Here is a 19,471-nt window from a genome sequence, read left to right on the forward strand (position 1 = left end):
GGGAGGATGGGGGCAGGAGGGGAGGACGGGGCAGGAGGGGAGGATGGGACAGGAGGGGAGGATGGGGGCAGGAGGGGAGGATGAGGGCAGGAGGGGAGGATGGGGGGCAGGAGGGGAGGATGGGGGGCAGGAGGGGAGGATGGGGCAGGAGGGGAGGATGGGGGGCAGGAGGGGAGGATGGGGCAGGAGGGGAGGATGGGGGGCAGGAGGGGAGGATGGGGCAGGAGGGGAGGATGGGGGCAGGAGGGGAGGATGGGGCAGGAGGGGAGGATGGGGACAGGAGGGGAGGATGGGGGGCAGGAGGGGAGGATGGGGCAGGAGGGAAGGATAGGGGACAGTAGCACCAAATTGTCGGAAGCAACTGGAGGAGCCATGTCAGCGGCAGGAACGCCCATGGTACCAGGCTTGCCTGTGGTGCCAGGCTGCTCTGCAACACCCTGCCTGCACCCCAGGGCAGCCCCGTGTGAAAGCATTCCAAGAAACAGCCCTGAGCACCCAGAGCAGCCCCAAAACGTGAGAGCCCATCACCAGGGCTAGGGGTCCCCAGTGGGTGTCTTTAACCGGGCAGAAACCTGGTGCCGGCTGCAGCGGGGTCAGGATTGCACCCAGCAGCGGGAGGGAGAAATAAAAAACTCAGTGTGATGCTGAGGATACATTTTTTTAAAAAAAAAAAAAAAAGCCCTGACAGCAGGCGAGGGCGCTGCCAGCCGGGGCGTGTGGGCAGGGGTCTGCCACGCACATGGCCCTGCCCGTTAAGCTGCCGCGATTTCATGGTGCTAAGGGGGGCCGGGGGGGGGCCGGGCTGCGCTAGAGGGCACTGCAGCCTGCAGATCGCAACGGGGGGGGGACATGGAGTATTTATAAAGATGCTGTGATAGCCCACCTCTGCATCGCGCCCTGTGCTGGAGGAGCAACTGGGCCGCTGTTTTAAAAGAAAATATATATTGCGTCTGCTAAGGCTGCGGAGAGATGCTGTGTGAGAACTGCTGGGTGCAGTGTTCACATATTGCAATACTTCTTTTCACGGTTCAACCCCGAAACGCTCAGCCTTGCGCCGGGTCCGAATGTAGCCAGGGAATTTCCTGGGCTGGAGATGGTCAGACCTTTGGAGGGTGCAGCAGAGCTGTGTGTCTTCCTCCGCGTTTCTCCTTTCCAAGTGGGGTTTGGGTTGGGATTTTGCATCAGAGCGACAAGCAGCAGCCCTAGGAAGGCAGCGCAGGGGCTGCTTGCAGAAAGCTTGTGAGCTTGTGTGCTCACAGGCAAAAATCCGCTTGTTAAAGAAACAGAATGAGCAAAAAAAGCAAGCCCTACCCCTGCAATGCATCTTTCCCCAGGGCCGGGTGCGGAGGCTGTTTCAGCGAGCGCTGTGGTACGGCAGGAGCAGCCGGGACTGGACGGGAGCAGCTCCGATTTCCATGGATGAAGCGGTGGGGGATGCGGAGACAGAACACAAATTGCCCGGCTGGAGTTGGGCCAGGACCCCAGGGCTCGCGCTCCTGGCTCCGGCTGCAAGTGCCACAAGACTCCTAACCACGAGGTGGTCAGGATTTGGGTTTTACATCATACCTATTTGTAGAGGAAAAGATTAAAGGCCTTGCGGACTCTTACGAAATCCCTGGTAGCAGCAGCTCTGGTGACGGGAGTCAAATCAATTCCAGACTGAGACCTTCCATTAGTGGGGACCATTTAGGGAAAAAAAGGGAGAATATTTCATTTGCCTCCCTGAAACGGTGATTTCTGAGTTCCCAGCGCCACCGGTGAGGGCTGGACAGGGGTCTGTGGGCTAAGACATGTTTCTAAGCCGCCTCGCTCATGCTTTCACACCTATCCTCAGTAGTGGCCATAAAGGCCAAAGGGACAGAAAAAAATCCCGATTTGCATCATGTAGGCATCCTGCCTCACCTGAGCTGCACTTCCAGAGCCTGGGGCCGCCGGGAATAGCTACAGCTCAGGCTGGTCCGACTCCGGGGTGTCCCTGGAGAGCTGGCAGTGCGGGAGGGGACCTGCTCCCACGGGGACCCAGTGGTGAGACCACTGGTGTCCGGAGACTGCACCCCCCGTCAGCTGAAGCCAAACCCAGATGCCTCAGTGTTTGTCCTGATTAAATGACCTGGCAGGAAATAAGTTTCCCAACCATGGCGAGATGCCTTCAGAAGATGCTTTTTTCAAAGGGGGGGCTGATTTTAGCAGGAAGGCCGAAGGGGCACAGGCAGAAGAAGGTGTGAAGTCTCCTTGGAAGCATCACGCTTCTGTTGCTGGTTTGAGATCCAGCGAAATCAGGAGAAGCAGCTTTTTGGGGAGGGGACCACCAAAGGCATTAACTCCTCATGCCCCTGGCAGCCCGGTGCACCTCTCCATCCCCAGTGAGCAGATATTATCTACTAGAGATTTATTTCCAGTCCTCTTTTCAAGACATGATGTCAGGATTGTAATAACCTGACTAAGGCAAACCCTGGATGGAATTACTATTGTGTTTATCAATTTCCTTTTCTTTTCTTGTCTCGATTAATCATGGAACGGCGTGATGGAAAAGTCCTGTTAGACCAACCTGCCTCCCAGCCAAGGCAGGCCTGATCCCTACATCCACCGTCTTCTGTTTCAACCGGTCTATTTTTAAAAAAATCCCTAGTGACAATACTTCTTGAATCACAGGAGCGAGAAATGGAAAAGACCTATTAGATCATGCAGTCTGTCTCCTGGCCAGTGCAGGCTGTTCCCTGCAGCCCAGTTTTTAGTGGTTCAGCTTCCACCTTTCGTTCCCTTGGGAGATTATCCTGCTGGCTAACAGAGCTCACTCTCAGGTTTGCTTGATGTCATGCTGGAAAGCAAAAATATCCGGCACTGGCCTCAGCTGACTGAAAGCACTTTAAGTCTGGTCTGCGGGATGGGGACAGGACGAGTGATGGGGCACGGCCCTGCTGGGACCCCTGCGACGCGCCCCTGGGCAGGGGTACACGGGACCTGCGCTGCCGCCGCAGGCGCTGCTGCACCACGAGTCCGGGCATCGCTCGCCTCGGCCGCTGGGAAGGGACCGGTCCTGCTCCAAACCCCTCGTGTTTCCCTGTGCTGATGCCACGCCATGGCCTTACAAACAAGACAGACCAACCTCAGACAGGCTAATTAGCTCTGCAGCATCACTGTTAATTGGTTTTTAGGTAGAAATGGCACCCATCTGCCTGCAAATGTCCCCACAGCCTGCTGCCTCCTGCATGCCCACACGGCGCACACCCGCAAAACCTCATGCAGAATCCCCCCAACCTGCTGTGCTTCCCCCCGGCACGATCTCTTGGCACCATGGGGGGAGCTCGGATGGGTGCTGGGGGCTCAGATGGGTGCTGGGGGCCCGTGACCTGCCAGCACAGCCAACGTGCCCAAGCCATGAGGTGCCCTTGATCCTTGCAGCACATGGTTTTCGGCTCTACCCCAGCCTTATCTGCCTCCAGTAATCAAAAATAATTGGTTGCTCCCCAGTGGACTGATCTAATAGCAGTACGAATAAAGTTATTTTGAACAGTTGTTCATGAGTTCATCTCCTGGAAAGCCTCAGCCCCAGCTGTTGCTGTGCTTTTGATTAAAAAAAAAAAAAATAATATTAAACTCAAACTGGCGATTATCAGGGCTAAGCACGTCTCAGCCCTCCCTCCTCCCCGTGTCAGGTGCCCGGCCAGGCTATAAACCGCTCTTTGTGTGCGGCTCCCTCGCCCCTTTCTCTCTGAATTGGCACCAGCGCCGCTGCGATTTGGCAGCTCTCCGCAGCGCGCCGCAAGCGGGGTGCTGGCAGCGCCGGCGCGCCTCGCGGGTGCCCGGGGCCGGGCTGGCAGGCAGCGGCGGCAGCAGGGTTAGCATGCAAATGGTCACCGAGGCCTCTGGCCAACTCCGTTTGCTAATGGTCAAGCTATGGGGAGCTGTTGCGGGAGAAGCAAATTGAATTAGGCACAAGCGGGGAAAGGGAGGGTGGGAGTGGGGATGGGGAGAAACCACGAGGGTCTTTGACCACCCTCCTCGGCGGAGTGCGGAGGTCGAGGCGGCGAGGAGGGTGCCTGGGGACAGCGTGACCTGCAGCACACGCGAGCACAAGCCCGGCCCCGCACAAGCCCAGGGTGACGGTGTCCTCTCCGGCAGAGCCGAGCCTCTGATGCTGCACCCATCCACCCGCCCGCAGGCAGCTCGTGGAGGCGCTGGGCAGCGGGGTTTTCCCTGCAACCACTGCCCCACCGCCCATCCCTCCAAAGCAACAACCACCGCTCGTGCTCCGCAGACAGGCTCTGAGCTGAAGGCTGACCATGGGGCAGGGACGTGCAGGCTCCCCGGGCAGGTTGTCCCGCACGGGGCACCCAGGGACCCTCATACGACGTATTCCTGGGGTCTGCGGGCAAGCACGGAGCCCAGCTCCTCCTCCCACCCAGCTCCACCATATGGTTTGCTGCTCCGTGGCTGCCTGCCACCGCAGACGGTGAATCAGCTTTGTCGCTCCAGCGGCACAACCTTTGCAGACTCGAGGCTTTGTTTTTAAAGCATCCTGGTCTCTGCCCTAATCCCTCAGAGAAGGCAGGAGAGCGCAGGACGGAAACGTCCCCTCTCCCCTCCGCAGCGGCGGCTGCGGGGCCCCGCCGGCGGGACGAGCCCGTAGCCAGGCGTGCGGCGAGAGCCAGGGCTCAGGCTCTGAAAAGTCAGCGCCGGAGCAGTTTGTCTCGCTCCTCTGCCTGCCAGAGCAGAGACGAGTTCAGCTCCCACCTCCTGCTCCGGGGTTTGGCCAGGACAACCCGTGCTTTGGCAGCAGTGGGTTTAGGATGGGTGGGAGACGGTGCCTTGACCCCTCCTAACACCCCTCTGCCCGGGACAGCTGGCAGGGCAGGGGGACCGCGATGCCGCAGCCTCCCCGTGCCATCGACATCTGGGTGCACTCAGTCCAGTCCCAGCCCCTCTCTCCGGCACAAAATCCAGCTGGACACACATCCCGGCAGGTGGACGGACACCGATGCCGGCACGGCAGGGACGTGCGGCCTGGGAAGGGGGGTGGGGGGGTCACCCCCTTCCCACATCAGCGTTGACTTCGCTTGGCTCGAGCTGACTGCGAAAGCCCACGCCGAGACCCCTCTGGAAGGGATGGATCAGCAGCTGGGACATTTGGAGAAATTCTTGCTGAGGCAGAACAATTAGCGGGGGACTACGGACCAGACAGTCGGGATAATTAGAGAGAGGATACGGACAATAAAGAAGAGTTTCACACTTAACTTTCCTTGTCCAATCAATTAGGTAACAACAGAGTTATTCCATACATCCGCCGAAGGAGGCCCCTCCTCCTTCTGGATAAAGATAATTTTAAAAGCAGACTGATGAACTCACACCAATAATTGTCCCAAGTTTGGAAAAACTTGGGAGCAATGTGGTGAAAAAGGGAGAATCAGATCAAAAGGCAGGAAAAAAAAGCTTGATAGCACCAAACCCTGAATACGTTGGAGGCTGAACATTGCCTATTGTCGTAAAGCTAAACTACACGGTTGCCCATAAGGAGATGTGCAGCTGGACTAACAGTCATCACTATACCTACCGAATTAAGATATTAATTCACAACGTCCGAGTCTCCTTCTCTAATTCTCTTCCATAATTCGAAAAGAAAGACTCTTTACCCAAAGCAGCGCAGGTTTCTAGAAGCGAATTTCACACAGCATCCCCACTCTCCCGGCTTTCTCGCCACCGCTCTTATTTTCCTTTTCAGCATCATCATCTAAACATCTGGGTCGTGGTGGAGCTTAGAGCTGGAAGCGACACAATATAGTGAGAAAGGATGTTTTTGTGTTATTTCCAACCTTCCCAGAACAGAGAACTTCAGAAACCCCTTTACAAAGGCTGCTTTCTTCCTCTGCGCTACTTTGAAAAGATGGGTGAAATCCTCAGCTTGCTGCCTATACCAGGGTTGTACAAGACAGAGACGATCAAAAAGGAGGGGGAAGGGGGCGATGAAAAACATGGCCAAGTGGCTTTTTTTTGTGTTTTGTTTGTTTGTTTGTTTGTTTTAGCTTCTTTTGGTTAAAACTGCGGTTTTGGAGCAACTCCGGCCTCCTCGGTACTTGGGAAGGATGGAGGACCTGAATGATTTACTAAAGATCCCCACTGACATTTTAATTCTGTTTCCCCCCCCCCCCCACTAAAATTTCAGTTTCTTGCTGAAATATTGAATTGGAGCAAATTTTGGGGGTTTTTAAAGAAGCTTTGCCCCTCAGCACACCCTGGGCTCAGCTGGCCAGCAACATGGGTTGGAAAAACCAGTCCCTCCGAGCATCCCTCCCCACCAGCCAAAAGCCCTGGGCGGGCTCGGTGGGCGCCAAGGCTGGGTCAGGAATGGGGGCAAGGAGTTGTCCCGATTTCCCTCCTCCATCCAGAAAGGCTTGTGAAAGAGATTAAGGCTCATGACTAGGGTCTCCTCAAACTCTGTGCCCAAGGGTGAGGGCGATGGTCACCCCAGTCCCCTTTCTCCCACCCATTTGGGTGCTCCTGAGAGTGTTGCACCTGCGGGACAGACCCAACGCCGACACCAAAACTGATGAGGGTCCTGCTGCCCTCCTCTTGTCCCCTCCTGGGACGAGAGGTTATTCTGGCTCCATATGAGCTCAGTTTTGAGCCTGTTCGGGAGGGGGCTGCCAGATGGAGCAGGGCTGCCAAGCCCGATGCAATGCGGTTGTTTCGGGAGGTGGAGTCTGTCTGCGGAGCGCTGGCCTGCGAGATGCATTGGCCGGTGCTCAACTATGTCCCTGTGATCTTGACCGAAGGAAGTCCGACGTTTTACCCCCTTCCACAGATCCCCATGGCTAATCCCCAGCTGCCCCGGGAGCAGACCACCATTTTCCAGCTAGCCTCCAATTTAGGAACTGGATCCTCTTTGCCTCCCCCCATAGCCTGCTAGCAAACACTTGTGCAAAGCAGCTTGTCCCCACAGGGAAAACCCCTGGCCTGCTCTCTTCCCCCCATTTTTGCTCCTGCGTTGCACACAGGAGCCAGTGTGGAGCTGATCGGCAAAGCCCTGCTCTGCCTTCCTCCTCCCAGCGCTCACCCATCCTCACGGGGCTCCCTCAGTGCTCGGAGGCTGAGCTCCACGTGCCCCTGCAGCCTCGGGAGGGCTCCCAGCTGCACCTCCTCTGCTCTTCTTCCTACCTCGCTCGCTCTTTTGGGGTAAAATCCCCTGACAGGAGTGCTTGGAAACGCCAGGTTTTATCGCCATACAAAGCCGCATCCCACAGCTGCTTAAAGCATCACCCAAACAGCATGCGCAGCGCTAAGGAGCTACAGACAACATGGATAAAGTCGCCCTGGCTGAGCTTCTGACTGTTCAGAGCATCCTCACAGTGGTACCCGTGCACGTAGAGCTGGCCAAGCATCTCCCTTGCACCCCAGCCCTGCTGGAGCTGTGGAACAGCCCCCAGGGCGCAGGACCCCCGGCACATCCCCAGAGCAGCAGAGCATAGCGGCTCGGGGAACCGGGGTGGGTTTGGCCCCGTTTAGCAGAAGGCAGCGCGGCACACACCTCCCTGCCCAGGGCAATGCCACGTACCAACCGGGCAGGGAGGCGGGGAAGGGCAGCGCACCCCAGCCCAGCCCCACGGCTGCCGTGGCACACAGAGCTGCCGGCCCCCAGGCACTGGAAAACCAGGCAACGTCGCTTTTGCAGCAGAGCCCCTTTTGCAGGCAGCCCGAGAGTCAGAAGAACATATTTTATCATATACATAATCGCAAAGAAAAAAAACCCCTCGTCTTCTAGATTCCCAGACAGTACACTCAGCATCCTCATGCTACTGATGTAATCCTGGAGAAAAGTCCCCTGGGCCCAGCCTTGCTAAGCCGAAGCTGCACCGAGCCCTCGGCTTCAGGCCCTCGCCCGTGCGCGGATGTGGGCCAGTCTCCCCGCAGCCCCTCGGGGCTGCACTGCAGGGGTACCCCGGGCATGTTTTATGGACCCGTTTATACATTTGTTGAGTGTCTGTATTCACTCTGCACCCACAGGGAACATTAATAGCTCAGTAAAGCTCTTTGCTAATACTATTCTTGCTGTCCTTTGTGTTCAGCTGCAGTAAAAATTAGCCAGGAATAAAATCTGACATAATAATAAATAGGAATAAAACCAGCACAGCAGATTCCTTGGGTAACTGCATAAACAGGTACCCACCTTCAACCCCAGACTGTCACGTTAACTACAAGCAACTGCGAGGCAAACCCTGAGCTGAGGTACAACAAGTGAAATGCAAGATAAGTCAGTGGCGTGACGCCAGGGTGCATATTTGACCCAAATTGCTTAAACTACAGCTGGTTGAGTGATTCACTGTGTCCAGCTCCATCAATGGGGCTGGCCTGGCTCTCTGTTTGTGACTTGTCTCCAGAGAGACGGAGGGTTTCTTTGTTTTGTTTGTATGAACGCCTTGGTTATTCAGGGAACCGTGACACACGCGGTGGGAACATTGGCTGGCTGCTCCTGGAGAAGATGCACATGATGGATCCATATTTGGACCTGGCTGCTCGGCTCCCCCGGGACTCCTCCTGCTCTCACTTGACCTCAGGAGCATCACTGGTGTCTTTGCATGACCCATAACTCTGTCCTGCTCCCCAGCTCACCTGGCAGAGGAGGGCTATGGCCAAGAGAGGTCTCTGTGTGTAGAGGGAGGAGAATGTAAGGACTTGGCTGGATCCCAAGCATCCCTCTAGCCCAGTCTGTGCTCTTCGAGGGACGGCTACCACTGGAACACCAGGAAGGAACAGACGTGGTCAGAGACACCTGAAGCTGGAGAACACCTCCAGCTTAACACCCCTGTGTGTTCGACAGCTCTTGGTGCTTGCTCTCCCTCGAACTCCTTGTGCCCACCTCGGAGGAGGTGGGTGGCACAGGGCGGGGCACCTGGTCTACCCGTGGGCAGGCGGACTAGGGGCAAAGGGGCTCTGCACCCAAAACCATGCACCCTAAGGCAGGTTAGACCCGTACGGGCTCAGGCAAAGGAGAAATGCTGGGAATCTCCCCCCATACCGCAGCCCCCCACCGCACGGTGCCTCCTGCCACCCTGCCCCGTCGCGCTCTCTTTAAGCCACTTGAGTTGGAGAGAGGAATATTAAATGAAGAGAGCCGGGCCCTCGGGGCTGCCCGGCTGCGACGCTCCCTCCGTGCTAAAGACAAACACGCCCCAGATACTTGAAATACAAAAATCTCAACCTGGGATCAATTTTTTTTCTTTTTGAGCCAATTTGTGGGAAGAAAAATCCACTCGACTTTAGGAGCGGGCGGAGGAAGGAGATGAAAACAATTAGATACCATCTCAGCGGCCGTTTCATGCTCTTCCAGGCTGAAATTGGCTCCTTTCTCCCAATTAACTTTCCATAACGTGGAGTGCTGCCTTCAAGGGTTTTGGAAATACCAAACACAAACGTGTTCAGAGCTGCTGGAGTTTTCCGGTGTCGGTAACACCGTCCCCAGGCTGTGGGAGTCCTGCCCCCCGCACCACGAAATGCCCTTAGTGACAGATTTACAGCAGGACCATCTGCAGTCCCTCCTGGGGGAAAGGTGCGGACCACGGCGCCCTTGCTCCTTCTCCTTCCAAGCGTGTTTTCCAACAGAAAACTACCTTTTTCCTCAAAATGGGAATTTCCCCAGGAAGCAGCCACGGTCAGCGAAACTCTTCCTTTCTGCTTTGCCTTTCAAATCACCTAAAACTGCACATTTCATTTTCGTGGCCGGAAAAACCAGAAGCCAACCCAGCATCCGCGCTGCAACGCTGGCCACGGTGGCCAAGCCTCGTCCACCCCACGGACTCCCACGGTCACCGCCGCGGAGCCGCCCCGACGGCTCTGAAGCTGTTTGGGCTTTGCCACGACCGCGGGCATCGGGGTTAAGTCGCACCGGGTGGGGATGGAGGGGAAACGGTAGACACTCACCCCGTCCGAGTGTGGCTGGGGGTTGAGCAGAGAAGCAGACGGGGCGGTGGGCATCGTGGTGAGCCTCGGCATCCAGCCCAGCCGGCCCCATGGGAGCACCAGCCCGACCCCAACGCTGTCTGATTTTTTCAGGGGGGAACACAGAGACATGAACCCTCCAGCACTTTGAGGTGGGCTCAGCCTTTCCGCTGGCAGAGCACAGCCGCCTTCCAGCCGCTGGGGCAGCAGATGGCAAATTGACATGAAAAAATGCTGAAAATGAAAATGCAACAAAATGCTACACAGTTGCCTGTCCCTTTCGATTCAGTTTTTGGTCAGCTAAATTGTTATTGAATAAGGCAAGCTGCGTCAAAAATGTACTTTAATGAAGTGCAGCAGGGGCTCTGGCATTATTTCCCAAGCCCCACTAAGATTTTAATCCCCCGGCTCTCTAAGCCACTGCGCGACATATGCTTTAAAGAGGATATTTTTTGCTCCCTGGTATTTCACGCATGTTATATTTTAAAGACTGCTGCCAGTTTAGTTTAGGCCCAAAACGTTGGTGTCACTCGGGGGATGGAGGAGGGGGGAGGTACTTCGCCAAAGTGATTAAAAATAATCCCAGAGCAACCTTGGAGGATGGCGACCGCCACCGCCACGCGGCACGCAACCCGAGTCCCCTCGCATCCCCCTCAGCCGCTCTGGAGGTGTCCAAAAAAATTTTGGGAGGGGTCCTAAAATGTCGGGGGGTGATGGGCATCCTCCACACCCAGCCTCCCCCTCCAGCCCAGCGCCGATCTGGCCACCGAGGATAATCCCGGGGGAGTCCCCAGGCACCAAGAACAGACTTTGCTAATTAGTCCTGGCTTATCTCAAGCAAACTTTCTGCTCTGTTTGGTTAAGACTGGCCCGGAGTGACTAATATCTGCAGCAGGGAGGAAAAGCCCTCCTGGCATCCCTCTTCTTGCCTGGGAGAGCCTCGCTCGGGGAGATATTAAAGGCTTTTGTTTCCAGGAGCTGTCAAACCCCTCACCTTTCACAGGCACTAAAACGGCCAAGGGAAAAAATATATGCGAGTGGAATAATAATTTTTAACTCATAAATTTGAGCTCGTAAATCAAGGATTGATGGAGCAGTCGTTGTAATGTCTCGTGAGTTAACATTCGAGGTTTTCTTTCACCTGAGGAAAAGGAAAAAAATACCCAAGTCTCTGCCCTTCCACTCCAGAGATTGCTATAAATCACCTTAATGTTACACTCTTGCTCTTAAACAGACCAAAAGCATGAGCGTGGGGAGCAGATAGCGAAACTGGGTAATTCAAAAAGTACAGTACGGGGAAGAAAGCTTTTTTCTTTAAAAAAAACCAACAACCCAATAGACCCAAACCATTCCTTCTCCGCTTTTAAAAACAGAAGGCAAATCCTGCACTCCAAGAAACACAACCCTGGGGACCCAGGCCAAGCCTCGGTCCTGGTCCTGCCGTGGCGCTGGGCTCGGTGAGGGCACGGGGACAGCGTGGCGGCCGCTGGCAAACTGCGGAACGGGCTGTCTGTCTCCCTGGGTTTGAATTTGGGACTGAGGAAAACGAGAGAAAATAGAGGCACGAGGGGATCAGGCACGTGTGTGAGGGAGGGATGGAAAGGGATGGAGAATCCAGCCACCCGGCGCCCCCGTCTGTCCTCCGCCGAGCTGGGGGCATCACCGCAACGCGTGCCGCAGCCGCCCGCCGTGCGTCACGCTCTGCCGCCGCCGCGAAAGGGAGGGCGGCACAGAGCAGCGCGTACCCAAACTGGGGGCACCCCACCCAAACCGGGGGTGCCCGACGCACCCAAACTGGAGATGGAGCAGCTGCACAAGACGGGCGGCTACGGAAGAGGAGCCCAGCCCGGCCACCCCGCAGAGAGGGCATCTGCAGAGCCGGGGCCGTCACCCACCTGCTAGTGAAGTCCCACCACCCCGGCTCCTCCCCTGGGAGGGCTACGGTGGGAAGGAGGGGACACGATGGGAATAGATGGAATGGAGGAAAAAATGTGGAGTTGGGCACTGGGCTGTGGCAACATGCAGATTCAGTCTCTCACAAAGTTAAAAAATATATATTCCTCCCCGGGATTTCCTATGATTTTATTGCTTTTGGATAAGAAGGCTAAAGCTCAGCAGATCTGAACCCAGCAGCCCAAGTGCTGAAGGTGCTTTGACCCCCACCCAGAGGTCCTCGACCTCCATCACTGCTGCGCCCGGTCCAGCCGCGAGCAGATCCCCGCTGCTCCCACCCAGGGCTCTGCGGGGGCTCCAACCCCCAGGGCCCAAAGGGTCGCTGCCACCCCCGGGGCTGTCCCCAAACCGTCAGCGAGGAGCTGGCGCGGAAGGTGCCGAACGGCTGCGATGTCGGGTCGGGGAGGCTGCGGCCACGTGGCCGGCAGGGTGCCGGGAGGAGGAGGAGGAGGAGGAGGAAGGCATTGGCATGCGGAGCACAAGTGCGTGCGCGGCACTCTCCTCTGCCTAATCCGGTGGGTTCAAAGCAGCCGGGTGGTGCCGGGCGCAGCTGCGGCGTCTGAGCTCCAACAGGTGACGGCTCAGCTGTCCCCCTCCCCAAGGGACTGCTAACTGCGGAGGGGGGCTGGCCTGGGGGCCAGCGGGACCCCAACGCTTCGGCCGGCTCCTCCTTGGCGGCTGCGTGCAGCTTCGTCCGGCTCCCTCCCCTCTGTGCCCAGCGGGACGGCACATCGCGGTGGGATGGGGCACGGCTGCTGGGAGGCACTACTTGTGCAAAATCCTCCTAAAAAGTGCTCTGACTTGCTGGGGAAGGCAGGACTGACCTGTTCTGCATGGTGCTGGAGGCGTGGAGCCGGCACTCGGAGCCTGCAAGCAGCACGTGGGTTTTTTGCTCTGTGCCGGCACCCGGTCCCCTGCCAGCACATGGTCCCCCTCCAGCACCCGGTCCTCTGCCGATGGAGCTGGGGACAGGACGGAGGAGCAGGGAGAGCAGCCCGGGGACATGGGTGGGGTCGGCCCTTCCCAGCCCCAGCCCTGGGCAAATTCCCGTGGTAAAGGCTACGCTGCGGGAGGCGTTGAACGGCCCCTCGCTGGGAAATATTTTACCCCATCACTTTCAAAAACCCGTTTGCAACCAGCATCCGTCAGCGCAACTGCCCCTGGTCCCAGTGCATCCAGCAGCACGACCAGGAGAGGCCGCCTGGGCAAATCCAGCCAACCCTCTGTGCATCCAGTGAAGCTGGAGGGATTTTTTATTTCAACTCCTAACTGTCTGGTTCCTCTCTGGTGGCTGCACCAGCAGAAGAGGCCATCTGTCACCAGCTGGGTCGAAACGCAGCGACGGGCAGGGAGCTGTGGCAGAAACACTTGCCCGGCCAAAATCCACATCCGTAGCAGCCGGCGGTCACCGCCGGGCTCGGGCCAGGACAGCGGCGTGGGCAGAGAGGGCAGAGAACTGCAGCATCCCGCCGCGATCCCATCCCCGCCGCGAAGGGGTGCCCAAATTTCCCTCGTTTGTATATGAAAATAACAAAGCGGGGCCTGAAATATTGCCCCACCGGCTGCAGCCAGGCACGACCGGTCGGCTAAACGGCTCGCTCACCTCCCGCACCCAAGAAATATCGATTAAAATATTAAAAAGTACCCTGAGCCATCGGTTTCCCATGGGTGGCCATGCAGGTGTGGGGGGCAGGTCCCTGCACCCCCCCAGTCCTGCAGAGCCACCGGCATCTCCAACGACCCGCTCGAGTTCTCACTAAGTCACTCGAGCCGCCATCATCTGAGCAGCACCATTATTCACGCAGGCTCCAGACCTCGTTCCCCACTGTTAATTTCTACTTATCTGCATATTTTATTGAAAATTAAAATCCTTTTGCGTTTTTCCCAGGGCTCGGTCGTGAATGATCTTTTCTCGCAGCCCCACTTGACTCCAATTAGTTGGGATAACAAAGCTGCCGCTGTTGGAGGATTATTGACAAATGCTCAAGGAAAAAAAATGGCAAGAGACTAGTCTATTAAAATGACAGCTTTTTAAGCCTGGAAACAAAACCTCCTGGCAATTAATAGTGCTGGGGAGGCACGGAAAACACAAATTCTTAGTTTTTTGATGGCATTTCAATTGATTAGCCCACTCGAGCCATTACTTTGTGCTTTGCTTCTCGTTAACTGGCAGGTCACCATCAGCATCCCTCCCAAGCCGCTGCATCCATTCCCCGCCGGGGACCGCAGGGACATCGGCACCAGCCGCTGCTCCGCGACAGGAGCCCGGGGAAGCCGGGAACATGGAAATACACCCCGCGAAGGAGAGGCAGCCCCTGCCCTGCCCGCCCGCGGGGGACGCTGCCCGTTTCCCAGGCCTCGTGCTCACGCTGAGCTGCCCGTAGATACAGTTCCCATGGGCGCCCGTTGGCGCCGGCGCTGGGCTCCTGCCCCTAAAAACCTGCTCGATGCAGCTGCAACTATGGCACAAAAGGACTGAGAAGCATTGAGAGCAGCACAACTCATTCACTGATAACTCGTTAATGGCGTTTCATATTTTTTTCCCTGGCATTTAAAAAAAAAAAAAATAAAGAATAGGGGGGTAAAAATGAAGCATACTTGATAAAGGGCAGTAAGTGTTATCCCTAAAAAAAAAAAAAAATAAAATAAAAACCTCACAGAGCTTTTTTTCTTTCATAGGTGGCTCGGACAGCTGGCTCTTTAAATATTAATCAGGGGCTCATTGATATGCAAATATGGTAAGAGGGAATAATGCTCCCGCAGCTGCGCAGCCCCCAGCAGCCCCGGCCGAGTGTTGGCCTCCTCTCCACCATGAATGGAAATATCTGAGGACACAGGTGCAGGGAGCCGACCGCGAGCAAGGTCCTGCTTAATAAGGTAATTTGTGAGCGATGCTCTATAGAGACGAACCGGAGCAATCTTTTACCACTTGACAGTATCTGACCACTAAACAAGGTGTTAATCTTATAATTGTGGTGTTGACTGTTCCCTAGCACAGCGTTCCTGGCCTTTTGCCCTGACACTTGGCCAGTTAAAATCAACTTAACTGACAGGTCGGACGGGCGCCAACCGATCGGCGATAAATTATTTATTGTTCTATTTCCAGAATAACAAGTAAACAGGAAAGACGGGGCATCCCACAGAGAGAAGAACCAGTTTGGCTACGCATCGTTGCACCAAGTCGTGTGGCTCCGCATGGGCACCCCTGTCCCCCGTCCCCCGTGGGGCCGTGCCGAGCGGCCGCGCTCCCCGGCTCTCACCTCTTTCTGCCGGGAAGGTGACCACATCCCATCTTGGAGGAGCAAAGCCATCTCCACGGACGGGTCTGGTGGTGGCATCCGTGTCCAGGGACCTGCAGGTGGGGTGTGGGGGTGGTCACGCCCTGTTCCTCACGCAGCTCCTGATACCCACTCTCCTCTTCGGTGAACTGGGGGCCGAGAAGAGAGACCAAAGGCAACATCAGAGCCTGCCGTGGACATCACCGTTGGGTGTCTGCTGGCTCCTTCTGCTAGAGTAAGGGGTGATTTGGGAGGTGGACCAGGTTAGGGGTGGCAAACATGAGCTCCCCAGCCCAGGGACCTTGGGCCACCACTGTGTCCTTGCTCCCAGGCCAGCTGTGCTGCCCACGGTGGGGACCTTTAGCTGCTGTAGGAAAGTCAACTGGGAAAGTGGGTCAGAGCCTTCAGCAGCATTTCGGGTAACCGGAGCCAGCGGAGTCAGGCACACATAAGTACCTGCAGAGCTCAGTTCACACATTTTGCTCTCTCCTGCCATTTGCTGTCAGCATAGATGGGTCCCCAGACCAGGGAAAGATGGTAAGGGCGGGCCTCGGTGAGGGCACCAGGAAAGGCACCCTCCATCAACACCCAACACAACCCAGCGTGCCGCGTTTCTGATTTAAACGCACATAACCCCTCGCCATCCTTCTTGGGAAGGGATGTCTGTGCTCATTCCTCCTGCTGATGGGTAGGACCAGCTCGATGGAGGCGCGTTGGGGCCGCTCCACCCCACACGGGACACAACAGACGCGTCCTGCCCTTCTATAACAGCAAGAGGAAACAAGCTCCGAGGCTGCGGATACAATACCCGCTGTCCCAGAGTATTTTTAAGATTTGCCTCCTGCGTTTACCGTCCTCCTTTTCCCTGCCAAGCTTCCTTGCCCGGGCTCCTGGTGATGAATGACCTCGTCCGGGTACCGCCGGTACCAGGCACAGGCAGCTGCGAGGCTTTTTTCCCGGGCGGGCGCCGCAGATGGCTGCTCCGCCGCCGAGCCCACAGCTGCACGCTCCCCGCTCGCCCCTCGGCAGCCAGCGCGCACCCGCGCCACAAAAGGGACAGAAAATGTAATTAATTAGAGAAAAGGAGCAAGCGGGAAGGGATGCTGGGATGTCTCACGGAGGCGACCAAGCCACCCGCGGCTCGCCCTGCGACCAGCGCGTCCGGCCTCGCCGCGGCTGGCGCCGGCAAGTCTCCAGCGGGGCGAGCGCTTGGATCGGCAGAGGGGTGTCGGGGCAAGGGTTGTACACGCAGTGCGGTCATTCCCAAAGGAGCTGAAGGCCTTGCTGGAGACAGGGAGAAGCACAACTTCTCATCCTTGTCTCCTGACTCCACTTCCAACTTTGCTGGAGTCGGTCCTTGGCCTCCGGGTCCCGCTTAAGGGGCAAAGCTCAGCTCCTGTTGTGCTCCCTCGCAGGCAGGGCTGGATGTGGCTGCTACCGCCTCCGCACGGGTGTGGGTGCTACAACCATTGTAGGTGCAGGCAGCGTCTCCCCTCCGTCTGGGGACAGACAGGATCATCTCAGAGACTGAAGTCCTGTAAATTCAGTCACCTTTGAATTTGTTTAAAGTTTCGCAAAACCTCCTTAGCCTGTATAAAAGTTACTTTTTTCCAGGAGATAAGGACAATTCTACCTAGACTTACAGACTGGCCTTTTGTTTCCAAAGTACATTTATCTGCCTTAGTATCTCAGCATTTGTGTTACTGTTAATTATTAATAATTAATGGTTAATGATAAATTACTACTCATAATGATTGCTATTTTATATACAAGAGATTTGCCTCTTTCTAACACTTTACTGGGAGCAAAACTGGTTCCATAACCCAGAGCGGGGAAATCCCACTTTCCCCCTTAGACCCCACTTTCCATCACTTCAGGACAGCAGTTGGCTCTCCCAACTTGGCCCAGGAGACTGAGATTAATTTGCCAATGAAATGCACCAGCCCTGGGGCAGCACCCGGGGTTGCCCATGCCGCACTGGTAGGGTTAACGCACCCAGCGCAAGAGCCGTCTTGCCTTGCATCGGCTGCCAGCGCTCACCCCGCAGATGCAACTCCGATCCCTCCGATTTGTTGCCGCCTCCTTAAAAGCATAAAACTTTTATCCGAGCTGACAAGCAGGGCTATGCCGTGGTCCTCAGCCGAAACAACCCCCAAAGGGCCGAACCCCACGAGCCCGGAGCTGCTCTGGGAGGATGGAGGGCCGGCGGAGGACGCGGCTGTGCCGACACCAACGGCTCCCCCGGCCGTGCCGGCACCGCGCGCCGGCGTTGCAGACAGCTGCTGCAGAGGTATCTTTTTACCCTGGACCTTGTTAAGGAACAAAAGCTTAGGAGAGTGTGGGCGGCTGGGCTAGACGGAGCATAAACAGGGGATTAGCGGCGCATAGCCCCCGAGCGAGGATCGGGCTCTTTTTTCCCCTGCACTTGAAACCCAACTCCTCGCCGCGGCGGCGGCTGGTCCCGCACCAGCCGGGAGCGATTCTTCCCCTCCCAGCGCCGCAGCCGTGCATTGCTAGCTGGGCAAAATTAGCTTTTGCAAGAGTTTTTATGCCGGCTGGGCAGCTAGCCCTTGGGCTTCTATTTTTTGGTCTTTTTTTTTTTGTACCTGTGGAAAACAAGAGGCCAGGCGATGCCTTAGCGCGGCACATCTCTGCCCCAGCCTGCCTGCGTCGAGCAGGGAGCAAACGCCTCCCCGGCCAAGCTGGGATAAGCTTTCCGACGTTCCTAAAATAAACCCACACAAGGTAATCTGCCTGCAGCCACGGCGTGGCCTGGTGGTATATGACCTGTGAAAAGGGAAAAAAAAAAACCAAAGGAAAAAACAAATTCCCCGTCTCACCCACCCACGCGCGTACACGGGGAGCTGCAAGGCGAGGGCACAGAGCAATAAACAGCTCGGTCCCAGCCTGGCTGGCACGGGCTGAGAGGCGCTGCCAGCCTGGCAGTGATGTGCATTGTGCGTGCGTTTTATATACACGCCATAAAAATAATGCTTTATGAAGGATATATAAGCACCCGGGCCAGGCAGGGCCAGGCAGGGCCAGGCAGGGCCAGGCAGCTGGGAGCTTGGCTGGAAGCAGCGCAGGCAGCGGGACCCGGCCAGGCGAATTGGCACGGCACACTCCAGCTACGGGGACACTGGTGGCTCCTGGCGCCGTGGCACGATGTCCTCGTGCCTCTTCCACAGGGACCCCAGGCCCAGAGCACCTGCAGGGTGGCTCGGTTTTTGCCTCTTTTTTCTTTTTGGCTTGTCAGTCTCTCCCTTTTAAGCAGCAAAGGGAGAGGGTGTGCAGGCGGGGCAGCCCTGCCCGGGGAGCTGCTCCATCTCGAAATGGATGTTCGCTCTGGATGGGAGCAGCGAGCAGCCAGTGCTTCTTGGGGGGTGGAAATGACTTAAAGATCCACCTGAAAGCATCACGCTTCCCCTTCAGAAATAGCTCCAAACAGAAATCACTTGAAACGATGCAATCAATGCTTTCTTCCCCTTGTAAAACCACACATTTCAGCTTAATACAAGTTCGGGGAAAAAAAAAAAGGTAATTCATTTGAACTTTTCTCCCTGGAAAACAATCTGGAGAATGTCCCGTTCTGCAGAAACACAGAGGCGAAACCAGAGAGACCCGTCCTGCTGCTCATCCCCGGGCTCCCCGCAGCGTTTCTGGAGCTGCTGCCTCCCCGGAGCAGCCCGCGAGCGCTGGGATGCTCAGGTCGCTCCTTCCCATGGAGCCACGCCCCGGCAGGGACGCCCTATTTTTGGCCCAAAATGCGGTAAGGCTTTGCACTAGGCTAACACTTAATAAACATTTGCATGAATTAGCAGAACGTGACATTGTGCAGCCCGATTCCTGACCGCGAGCTGCCAGCCCGGGCCGGGGCCGGCGCTGCACATGTGGGTTCCTGGAAAATGGAAGGCCATATGGTAAATATTGGGAAAATAACCCCTCTAATACATACATCCCTAAATGCTTTTTCAGCTGATCAGATTTTACTTGGTTAAATCAAAGTTCGTGTGATAAGCAGAGCTCCAAAATACCCAGGGGCCGATATTCGGTCCCATCCCTCTCGCATCTCTCCTTACCCCAAACATGTGCGCCGGCGCGGTTAAGCGTGCGCTGAGCCGAGCCTGCACCAAATAACCGACCAAGCTCCCCTGGCCTCTTCTGCAGGGATGAAAAATGATGCTCCTCAACGTAAGGCTCCAGAAAACACCCATTCGGCCCTAAAGCGCAGCGTGCCTCTGCGTTTGTCAGCCGAACACGAGGATTTCCTCCTCTATAAGGCTGGAAAAGTATCCAGTCCAGGTCACTCC

At 56.4% G+C, this 19,471-nt stretch overlaps 1 long non-coding RNA gene across 4 annotated transcripts in view; it reads right to left on the reverse strand.

Moving 5' to 3' along the window:
- LOC142062395 (uncharacterized) overlaps nt 1–17,356 on the reverse strand; it is a 30,953-nt gene extending 13,597 nt beyond the window's left edge. For 2 of the 4 annotated variants that reach the window (XR_012662441.1, XR_012662442.1), the window contains exons 1-2: nt 1,312–5,597; nt 884–1,202 (exon numbers count right to left, since the gene is read on the reverse strand). This is a non-coding gene — a long non-coding RNA (uncharacterized LOC142062395). Of the gene's footprint in view, nt 1–883; nt 1,203–1,311; nt 5,598–15,143 lie in introns of those variants that run through there. The other 2 variants (XR_012662439.1, XR_012662440.1) reach the window with 2 other exon arrangements.
- Nucleotides 17,357–19,471: the final 2,115 nt, after the last annotated feature.

Source organism: Phalacrocorax aristotelis, chromosome 10 (assembly GCF_949628215.1).
Source record: "Phalacrocorax aristotelis chromosome 10, bGulAri2.1, whole genome shotgun sequence".
In the NCBI taxonomy this organism is placed as follows: domain Eukaryota; kingdom Metazoa; phylum Chordata; class Aves; order Suliformes; family Phalacrocoracidae; genus Phalacrocorax; species Phalacrocorax aristotelis.